This window comes from Sinocyclocheilus rhinocerous, unplaced genomic scaffold (genome assembly GCF_001515625.1).
Source record: "Sinocyclocheilus rhinocerous isolate Xijiao unplaced genomic scaffold, SAMN03320098_v1.1 scaffold1149, whole genome shotgun sequence".
In the NCBI taxonomy this organism is placed as follows: domain Eukaryota; kingdom Metazoa; phylum Chordata; class Actinopteri; order Cypriniformes; family Cyprinidae; genus Sinocyclocheilus; species Sinocyclocheilus rhinocerous.
In genome coordinates, this window is record NW_015664180.1 from 1 (window position 1) to 12,068 (window position 12,068).

A 12,068-nucleotide genomic window follows, 5' to 3' on the forward strand; every position below is an offset into this window, starting at 1 on the left:
GGCACTAGTTGCCATTTTTAATTTGTATTACACTTGCTTTTACATGCAGGCCAAATTTAATTTGATTTTAATAATTCACATCTGGCATGGAGAGATTCTGTGAGGAAGGCCCCTGCAACATGAGGTTATTAGAGCGCCGATGCCCGAGGGCTGCGTGTCTGTATATCACCACGTTCTGATATGCCACCACAGGACAGGAGAGAGACGATGAAATGGAGAGAGTTCAGCAAAAAAAGGCCATTATAACCTGTGAATTGAATGCGATCCATTCCGGCGCGACCTGAGGCTAAAAAAACGGCTGTGATATACAGGCGGCGTTAATGTTTTCCGGCTAAACTTATTTCTGACGTCTGCGAGATTAAACATTTAACATACAGATATATTTTAGGGAAGACAAACAGGTCAAATCTCCACAGTGGAAATCAAATGAGGTCAAAACATGTGCTTTTCTGTCCTACCTAGATTCTAGAGCTCTGTTTTTGCATCTATTTCTGTTTATTTGTGAATTCTGGGAGGACCCGAACTTCCTGTACTTCTGTGTCACTGTATTATCTGTAGTTTTGTCATATCTATGAAGGCAGTGTGGAATTGGCGAGTTGGCAAACGGTGAGAGTAGCGTAACGGCAGCGTGGATAGAACGTAAAAATGTACGAAAAACGCAAACAAGAACGTTAAATGCATAGGAAAACAACTCGTTTCAAGAATACTGTCCATTTAATATTTAAAGACCCTGTGAAATCATTTGATGTGTATAGCGTTGATGCATTTTCCTTTCAAACAGGAAGTCGGGGCGTGTCAACTTATTTTAAATAGCCAATAGCCTTTAGGTTACATTACAGCCATAATGTGCTACTTATTACACTGCAAAAACTCTACTCTTAGAAAGTACTGCATCTAAATTTCCATTTAAAATATCTAAAAATAAATCTTTGATGAGACAAAATACACATATTGAAGATAAATTTTTATGAAAACAGGTCTTAATCTATATATTTTTTAGATATTTATAATCTTTTTTTACTGGAAAACAAGTAAAAAAGGACTAACTAAACATCATGCTGTGTCGTTACTTGCAGGTACAGTAGTATTAGTGTAGCATCTGATTGGACAAAAATTTGTAGTGCATGATAAATCAGTATTTTTGGTCCATTTTCCGGTCCATTTTCCAAGTGAAAAAATGAGAGACGTATATTTAAATGCACATTGCTGGTAAAACACAATATTGTCAACTTAGTACTCTAGAATTGGCATCAAAGCTAACAAATATCCACCAATTCAGACTTCATTCTAGAGCTTTTGATTGGACAAACATTTGTCATTTAATTTTTAGGTCCGATTTATCTGAAGACTGTACATTTTAAATTTTGTGTTTTCGTTTTGTCAGCTAGCATTAGCCACAGAGCTAACACACAAACTAAGCGATTTTGATTTCACAAGGTCTTTAAGATTCTTGTCAAGTGCTTTAGAGTTGTGTATATGTGTGACTTGTCTGAGAGCAAAGCAACAGCTGCGGTTAAGTACACCATAACGTCAGACTCGGTGGCTTTTTTATTGATGGATCAGTTTGCTCCAACTGTAACCCCCCATGGCTGCTATTTGCAAGCTGTTCGTGAGCTCTTTACAGGCTGCTCATTAGACCTTTGCAGACAGTTAGCGTCAAGCTAATCCATACCAGCCTGAGAAGCGTATTCTTAGAAATATGGGTTATTCGCGGATCCAACGAGTCGTCCCGCGGCGTTCTCTATATCTTAAACTCATTTATTAGCGAAATGAACTTTGCAAACGTCAATGTGGAATTGATTGTGCAGGTTTCCGAGGCTGAATTTGACTATTATTTTGATGCCGCAAGATGGTTCCTGTAAAATTCTGATGTGCTTCAGAAGTTGTAAGCAATAACAAGTTTGTCCGTTCAGTAGGTCCGTTACGAACCTCATTTTGTGGGCTGTGTAAGGGTTTAAGGCTTGGTATCTTTGTAACTGCTTGGTTTTCGTATTAATGTGCTTTATCAGTTGATATTCAGCATTTGGCACCAACTGTTTGATGAGTATGCACAAAATGGATGATATGAAAGGTCTACAGGTCCCTTGTAATAGTAAAGTTGCGTGTTACTTCATGAAGCACAGTCGTAGACCTGATGAAATCAAACTAGAACCACTTCAGTTGAAAAATCACTGAAGTAGTGAAAAATAAATAAATAAACTAAAATTTCCCATCTCTGTCAAGCATTAACTGTATTTTTGTGTTATTTACCTGTGCAATGGTACAGCTGTTTATATTGCGGATAGTTTGCGTTGAAGCCACAGGTACTTATTCTGCTCAATAAGTAAAGCTTTCATCGGATAAATATGTTTGTTTGTGTGTACTGAATAACTGCCAAAGGTTTCACTAAACCAGCAACACTTCGCACATGCATATATAGTTATACTCAGCATTTGTTCTCTGGAATGTGGGCCTATTTTTGACATCTGAGCAAAAAAAAAAAGATGATGGATGATGGACAGCTTCCCCCCTTGTTTTTTTTCTTCATGGATGAAAATGGCTGAACATGCTCCTAACAATCTCCAATCCACATATTCTACTCCACTAAAATAGTATAGCTTTTAAAATACTTTTTTTTTCTTCGTTTTTCTATTTTGTTTAAATATTCTGAAACCCAGTAGCTATAAATGTAAAAGGAAAAGAAATCAAAATCCCTCTCCTCTTCCGACCTGAAGCGAATATTTATGCTTTTTATAATTTTTTTCTTTAAACTTATGTCGTTAGTAGTAGTTTGTAGTATTAGTATTGTTATTAATACCATATATTTCTGTTGAGGAATAAAAATATTTGGTCCTTTGGTCCCTTTGGGGTGAAAGATTGATCAGTTTCACTGACGGCATGGAAACCTCTTGTGACCACAGAATGTCCTGCGTTTGCTGAAAGACGGTGACAGAAGAAAAGGTAAGAGGAAAAGAGAAAGAAAGTCCACTAGCGGGACAAGAAGAGCTTCTTTTTTTTCCCACTGCATTTTTCCTTGGTTTTCAAGTTTAACCCTCATTTGTCCAGTGTAATAAAAGCCATAAGCGCCTCTTCCTTTAAATAGCATATGTGTGTATAATATGTATATAGAAATCGAAGTTGTTCTTGCTCGTTTTTTTCTTTTTGTTTGTTGCTTGACTGACGGTGCGAAGCTCAGCGAGAGACAGGACATGTTGAGTTCTCTGTCTTTAGAGAGATCTTCCACTTGTCTTTCGTGCGCTGTGCTGAGTGTGGTTTGTCCACGGGTGCCGGTTCACCTGCAATACCGCCTCCTCTATACCGAACATCTTCGTAAAATAAATGCTGATATGTCTTAAAAAAAATCCATTCATGTTGTTCTTGTTTGTTTTGAAAGAAAAAGTTAAATTCCTTTTGAGATTTCACTCTTCAAATCCTGTAAAGAAAATGAAATTCTAAATAATATCAAGAATGTATTCCTGTTAAAAAATCGTGTCTGGTGTCCAAAAGTGCTACCTGTGCTGTTGCTGAGAGCCCTGTGTGGGTTGGGCCCTGTCAGTACGGGCGGCTCGCATCCTTCGGCCGTTTTAACTGCACTTTCAACCTCTTCATGCCGATCTGAAAGCCGTTCATGGCCTGGATAGCAGCCTGTGCACTTGCTGGGTTGTCGAAGCTAACGAAGCCTGCAAGAGATCACGAGAACAGATGTGAACCAAGTCGCTCGGCTGCTCAAATTGATTACACGGCATCATATTAAAGCAGTGAAGTTCCAAACAAGTCAAAAATGGCTCTTTTATGAACTTATTTCCACTTCGAACTCTGAAAAATCACTATATATGCATCTGTGTGGGCTACTTTTGAGCATATATAAGCCACTGGTGGTATAGAACAGGGACAAATCGCCCCACAGGACTCCGAAACGGGGCCACCCACAGCATGCAAACCACATTCGTCCGTGACATCCCCAGCTTCCCGTTCAAACCCATAGGCTTTTACAAGCCAGTGACCAAAAAGCCAAAATGAAGTGAGGATGCACTTTCCCTGGCATTACGAGCATCATCAGGAACCGGTAGTGAACCGTGAAAAACAGCGGGCGTTTTCGTCGGCCATCAGCCACCTGGGAGCAGAGTGGCCTATGCGCCTAACCGCGCCTGGAACTGCCCCCATTTCGAGGCTTGTATCTACAAGACGAGAAGGTCCACATGGAGGTGATGTGGGGGATAAAGCCACAAGGCTGAATTAATAGGGAATCTATGTATGTCAGTGCTCTCAGCCAAGTCCCACCGGTCCATCTCGGGCCTCGGCCCCCACCGCAGATTAATTACTCTACCGAGCGCCTGTTACCCAGACCTGACATTATGCAGTAAATGCATAGTGTATAAGTCAATACCGCAAATAGGTCCTACTTCACAAATTTATATCTTATTAACCTCCCCCAGGAGACGGGAGCTGCTATTAATTGTGGCTTGGGAAATGTCTCCCCCTGGAGCGGGAACAGATGTTGATCCATAATGGGCCTTTTTGCTTCACTTAGGACTTTTTTTCTGGCTCAGGGGTTTTTGAAAGGCAGCGCTCCGGTTTGTGGCTTGACACAGAATACAGAATGGAGTTTACACTGTGAAACGGACAGAGACCGATTATTGGTTGTTTTGGGACGGGCTGTATGCGGAAACATTGCTTGCGCAATACTTGTTCTGCAGTTATTCACATTCAGCATGCTGTAATCAAATATTGTAAATAAATATATTGTAACTTTTTACTGATATTTTAAGTTAGCATTGATGCTGGAATCAGGCTAGGCAGATTAATCGGCTGATATTTAGCCGTTTTGAGATCATTGGCATCTATTACTGAAACGTGTTGATTTGTCTCACCGAAACATTTGCTCTGGTTAGTGGCTCTGTCCATGAAGACCTTGGAGGAGATGACTGTACCAAATGGGAGGAACATCTGCATGAGTTCGTTGTCGCCAAATTCCTGCGGTAGATGGTAGATAAAGAGGTTGCAGCCCTCTGGTCCTGCAACACAAAGATGTTACTCACTGTGGAGTCTCCATTCAAAATAAGTCACAGAGACAACAGAAATGTTTTAATATAAGAACTTGTATTTAGATTATATTGTTAATTTCAGGCCTTTGTGCCCTTTTGTTTCAGAATACCATGCAAGCAATTTTGTTACATTTTAATGTTTTTATTATTATGCTAAAACAGGCCAAAAATTGATTACAGATTCTCTACAGTGAATGGGTGCCCTCAGAATACCGTCAGCTGATAAAAACATCACAATAATCCACAAGTAATCCACACGACTCCAGTCCATCAATTAACATCTGGAGTTGTGTGGATTACTTGTGGATTATGCGTTACAGCTGTTTGGATTCTCATTCTGACGGCACCCATTCACTGCAGAGGATCCACTGGTGAGAAAGTGATGGAATGCTGAATTTCTCCAAATCTGTTCCGATTAAGAAACAAACTCATCTACATCTTGGACGACCTGAGAGCGAGTAAATTTCAGCAAATTTTCATTTTTTGCGTGAACTATTACTTTAATGGAAGATGCGATTTGCAGTTATTTCAGTATAATGAACTATTCACTCATCATCCATCATGCATGTAGTATTGATCCTTATGCCAAAACAAATGAAAAATCTCTCACCCTCACCTTCTCTCTGCTGCTGCTGTTGAATGACTTGCGGTGGCTGTGGCAAGCTTTGGCCAATAGGGGTCAGTGTGGTCGCTGGGTAGATGGCTGTACGTGCAAAGAGAAATTTGTGTGAGAGCACAGCCTGGATTTATGTGATACAGCATTGAACAAGGCTACTCGAAAGAAAGAAAGAAAAAAAAAAAAGACAAACTGACGCATGGTTGGTAAAAAACGAACATCCATTTTAAGTAAGCAGCACAAAAATAGAATAGTTTCTTGTGGTTATATACAGTGGGTACGGATAGTATTCAGACCCCCTTAAATTTTTCACTCTTTGTTATATTGCAGCCATTTGCTAAAATCATTTAAGTAATTTTTTTTTCCTCATTAATGTACACACAGCACCCCATATTGACAGAAAAACACAGAATTGTTGACATTTTTGCAGATTTATTAAAAAAGAAAAACTGAAATATCAAATGGGTGTCCGCAGCTGTGGGGCTTTGGGTGGAATAAGAGGGCAGTCCGTTGGTGTACATGGCCTCGACCGCAGGGTGTCCGTTGGGCTGGTGAGGGATGCTGGTAAAGCCGTTGACGATAGGAGTGACAATGCTGGGGACGGATGTGGTGATGTTGGCAGGTGGTGAGCTGAGGCCTGCTGAGCCAGGAAAAAAAAACACAGACAGCACATTGTACATTGGTACAGTTTCCAAACAAAGTGTGCAAAAAGTCTGCAATTTCATATTAAAGCATAGAAAATGTATATGTATACATATAAAGAGAATGCTGTTGATAACTAGCTAAAAGAGAATGATGTCGATTACCACAGAAAATGGTCAAAAACTCATCCCACATTAATAGAAAAAATAAAAATAAATACATACAAACATATATCTATCTATCAGCTTGTTAGCTTTGAGGCTAATGCTATTATACCACTACATGCTGACAAAATGTACTTTTAACACACACACACACACACACACACACACATATATATATATATATACCCTTTATTATTTCATCATTATTATTTACTTATACCTTATTAATCTTTATTTTTAGTTTCATTTTCAATTAACCTTACTATTATTGTTAATATAATTGATGTATTATATTTTATTATTTTTTCATTAAGTTTAGTTTCATTATTTATTAATACATTACAATACATTCATTAATATATTTTAATTATTTATATATTATGGTTAAGATACTGCACTATTTATATAATATTTATAAAGTTTTATTATTAATATAATAACTCTTTAAAAAGTAATTAACAATCATTATATTATATAATGCTGTTTTAACCTATTAGAAATGGCATGGCATAGAGATAAATGTAGATGAACTGCTGATCAGTCAGTCATTCTATATCGTCAATATGACAAAAGTGGTTACAACAAAACACACTAAAAAAACTTATTTTGCGACCATCTGCAAATGAATCGTTTAATAGGCCCTTGCTAGAATAAGTCGGTGTTTGATCCCAATCTTCGAGCGTTTTCAGAGCTGTGGCTGTGCATCGGTACATACTAGAAAACAGTTCCCATAGGATACCATTTCAATCTGTACACGCGAACAATGCTGGACATAGAGGACGGTCGTCATGGAAACCTCCAGCATGCCTCAATTACAATGTGGCAAAAGACCCTATAGAAAAGTCTTTATAGAAATATGACTGAGCCGATGGATTCAAACAGTCTGCGGTATCGTCCACCCAACCAGCTTCATTTACAGCATGACAGAATGTGAACCAGGCTCGACACGAACGTAAAGGTTCCCAAAACTGTACTCAAGCCTCCCACTGCTGTAACCTGGGGGAATTCCAGTGGGCCGAGGAGAGCTCTTTACTCTCGTTTGTGCTATTTCCTGTTCCTAAGCTTTTTCGCGATTGTTTGCTTCCCACACGGCACATTGATGAATTAGTTGACGCCTCTGCCCCATTCTTCCCAGAGCCCAGGAGACCGGGCGCGTTCGGGGATGTCCGACAGGCAGCCTCAGCCGAAACGACCACACGTGCGGGGCCGAGCGGCAGCTGCGTGCTGTTATAATGTTGAGAATCTATCATTGTGATGTGACAGTTTGGAAAAGCTGAATGCTGACGGGAGGATCCAGCCCGCAGGAAGGTTAGGAAACAGACTGAGCTAGTCACGGAAACTCAGATCATGTTCTGGTTGAGGAATAAGACTTCAGTAGGCAACAAAAAAAAAGCTAAGACAAGACAAATGATACGTTGCTGGGAAAAAGAGGGTAGTTCACATAGAACAGGGATGGCGAACCTGGAGAGCCGCAGCCCTGCAGAGTTCAGCTCCAACCCTAATAAAATCTCACCTGCCTGTAGCTTCCTAGTAACCCTTCAGACCTTGATTAGCTTGTTCAGGTGTGTTTGATTAGGGTTGAAGCAAAACTCTGCAGCGGCTCTCTAGGACTGACGTTCGCCACCCCTGACATAGAACATGTTTTGGCATTCCACTACACTGCTTTTCCATCGTTCTCTATGTACAGTAAACGTGCGATACACGGATGTGTCGCGAGTTTTGCGCATGAGGCGGCATTCTAAGTCTCAAGTTAGAAGAACTTCATTTTTAAAAAAAACACGCCTCTAGACATTTTTATTTCACGGCCCTGTGTTTCGCATTCTGTATAATTGTATAACAGATTTCATTAGCATGTTGCTAATGATAACAATTTGAATTAAACTATTTTTACTGTTACTTTTGGTACTGAATGAAATGAATATTCAACTAAGTTCTAAAAATGATAAATTGAATGTTTCCTTTTGGACATTTCCTAAATTACTCCAAACCTCTTTATCTGTTACCTTGTTTTTATGAACCAGTAGCGTTTTTTTTTAGGCAAGACTGTTGTCACTTGATTTCTAAAGTTTGATGTTAGCATGTGGCTAAGCTAACAATGAAAATTTGAGTTCGAGTTACCTGTTTTTACTCTCTCTCTTTTTTTTTTAAATGTATGTTTTTCCAAGATCTACAAATTAAAGTATAAATAGAATGTTTCTCCTAATATTCTCCTAACCTCTATATTCCAATATATTTTAGGGGAATTTACATGACACCACTTTCAACTAAACACTGAACACTTTTTATGCATTTTGGCCATTCATTTACATGCCTAAAAAAATGCTAACTTTGAAAACTGGTTTCAAAGTGCGAGTTTTTGAAAATGATACCATAAGATTACCTTTGCGTAAACTACAAAAACGCTGACATCATGCGCATACATATTATGTGTTTGCATAGTGTTCCTTTACAACGTGACATTGCCAATTCCTGGCCTGACATGCATAATACAATGTTGTTGTTGTTTTTTGGAGTTTTTGCAGATCCGTGTGAATGCTCCCATAACATTTCCCTACCCTCTGAATTCTAATATATTTTAGCTTACTATACATAATGTAATTTTGATTGACAAATAATGCTTTTCACGCAAATCTTGTCACTTCATTTCAGTAGAGCTTGATGTTATTATGTTGCTAAGCTAATGATCAGTCTGTGAGGCATAAATTGAGACACTTTTCTAAAATGACACAATGGCCTATAAAATGCAAAAAAGTAAAAAAAAAAATTGTTTATTATTAACAGCTTTTTGAACTGAATAAAATGCTAATTATTTATAACTAACATAACTCTCATAATGTCCACAATTTACTTTTTTTTTTTCTTTTTCTTTTTCACTGAGTTGACTGCAGGACAATCTGGTGTTGCTTTCTATATGAAAATGTACATAATGACTAGGTTTAAGAGCTAATGTTCATGATATTAAAAACTGTGTTGTGAAAATCAAGTAACATGTCAGTTTACTATGTTCGAGTGTAAACATTTTGCAGTTGCCCTGTGCCGGCTTATGACATGCAATTGACAGATCAAAAGAACCAATAGGCGGTTCTTAGTGTAGATCCAAGTATGCACTGTATCATCCTTCCCTTTGTGGTTCGGTGTGGTCTATATCACAGCAATTTGTTCCAGCTGGAGTCTATTTTGGCATCCAATTCCAAAAGTCCAGAATGAATCCATCTGTTATTAAACAAATCTTTTGTCTGTCAACCCCGTTAGTATGTTGAGCACTACGAGATGTTGAGTATTCTGCAAATACTGTTATTTCAAGGGGGGAGTGTAATTGGATTTACATTACTGCAATCTGCCCTTGGTGCATCATGCTGATTTGCACCCGATGGTGACTACAATGAGGAACAGCTTACCATATGCACCAAAAGGATTTATTATGCAAATTATACACTGAAATCAACAAGGAGCACTGTAACTGTATCGGTTAGCACTGCAGCCCAACCAATCACAATAACTAACTCCCATTACATCCATATTTTAATACAGAGTGTGGCTTATGTTTATTTACACTTGAATTCATAAAGAGGTTTGCTATGTATGTAATGTAAAGCAAATGAGATTCTTTATGCTAGTCCACAAATGTTAAATGCAGTTTGTCCGTCTGACAACTACACATGATCACAATTCACTCTTAATGCTAATTTAGTAATTTTTCACTCAACTTCAGGTCTTTTCAGATCTGTATGACTTACTTTCTTCCATCAAACACAAAATCATGGCGCTTCTATGGGCATTTTTGGAGCTTAACAGCTCCAGTCCCCATTCACTTCCATTGTATGTAAAAGAGCAGTGTGAACATTCTGCTAAACGTCTAATTCTGTGTTCTACAGGTTTTTTGTTTGTTTGTTTGTTTAATATATATTTATATACATTAATGTGGTCAAATTATTACAGAAATTAAATTTTCGGGCAAACTATTACTTTAATCACAGAGACCAACTGTAGCAGCATTGTATATTTGTTTAAAGCTATTAAAAATGTATTTTTCACTAAATATGGGTTAAAACTACATTTGACAGCAGAACACGTTTTCAAATGTGTCATAGCAACATGTCTGGCATGAAATAATTTACCAATTCAATCTCCCAGCATGCCACAAAACACAATCTCTGCCTACTGACACCATTGGAGAAATATAAATCAGTGTGAATATGAGACTATTTAGTCTGAATGCTGCAAAAATGCAACAGCAGGTCTTAGTGTTCAACCATTTTGAAGTTATTATAACAGTAAATGACAGATAAATGACTCCAAATGTTGTTCAATGTGGAAACTTTTAACATTTTAAAGGGGTCATATGATTCTTTTTTAAAGATCATTATTTTGTGTATTTGGTGTAACAGAATATGTTGACATGCTTTAATGTTCAAAAAACACATTATTTTTCAAATACTGTACATTATTGTAGGTCCTCTATGCCCCGCCTCTCTCAAACGCTTCGTTTTCTACAAAGTCCCTCCTTCCGTTTTGAGACTTTAGTCTTTGCAACTTCAGGGATCTTATCTATGCACAATCAGCTTGTAACACTCCAAAGAGAAAGGAAAACTTGAAATCGCATCATATGACCCCTTTAACATCTTAAACAGTCGTCAATGCAGCTCTAGGCCTCTACACATGCATTTCGAGTACTTTACAAAATGAAATATGCATAAACACAATGATTTTTACAACAAGTGGCTTCCTAAAACAGAAAAACAGCATCTTTGAGGACACCGGCATGCGGCACAACCTGTGCAGCTGCTCCGTTTGAAACGCTTTCAGGCTTTCGTACGAGCGCAATCTCTATTTCGTGGCCCCGTGAGACAGAGAACAAAGTCAATGGGTTTTATGACCCTGACGGCACACAAGGTGAACTCAACCGTCCCCATCATGTTCCGCGCCTCTCGGATGGCTCGCAAATACTGCACCTGACACCTCATTAACTTCGTCCGGGGCTTTAAACACAACAGAAACAGCTGACATATGCTTAACCAAAGAGCAGCCTCTCATCTGACTGTGACACATCTCCATTTAAACTGGAAAAAAGCAGGATGGGGGCTTTGCGAAACCCATCAAGCCCGTGTCAGGGTACGAACTTCAGGGCAGAGACGAATAACGCGACCAGCCTGGCTGCAGTTTCAAGCCATTTAATCCCGCCGTTGACAATTAGACTGTCATGCCGTCGACTTGGAGCTCTTTGTAGCTCAAGATCTTGCACCTGCTGAACATTACTCTTATAAAAAAAGAAACAAAATAGGGGAATACATCACCATGCATCATGGTAGCGATACATCCTCTAATAGAGGGCGCCATCTGGCTGAGTGTGTACGCACCATCGCACTTAAGTGCTTTACATCTGTTAATTGCGCTCGCCATTGTTTTCAGCGAGCGCTCTTAACCCCTGTGTTGCACTCCTAAACGCTGCGAGCACCGCAGGATGTCACCGCGTTACCTCTCGATGACAATGTCCAGGTTTCTAGGTTACTCCAGATGCTGAAGACACATGTAATGGCACACATGTTGTTGCACTAATGTGGCATCAAATCTTCCTCATTGTAAATACCATTTACTTTTTGTTCTTTTTTTTGGGGGGGGGGG

At 38.9% G+C, this 12,068-nt stretch overlaps 1 pseudogene; it reads right to left on the bottom strand.

Annotated features, from left to right (window-relative positions):
- Positions 1-745: 745 nt before the first annotated feature.
- The window catches only part of LOC107729693 (CUGBP Elav-like family member 5), a 233,862-nt pseudogene continuing 222,539 nt past the window's right edge, over positions 746-12,068 (bottom strand).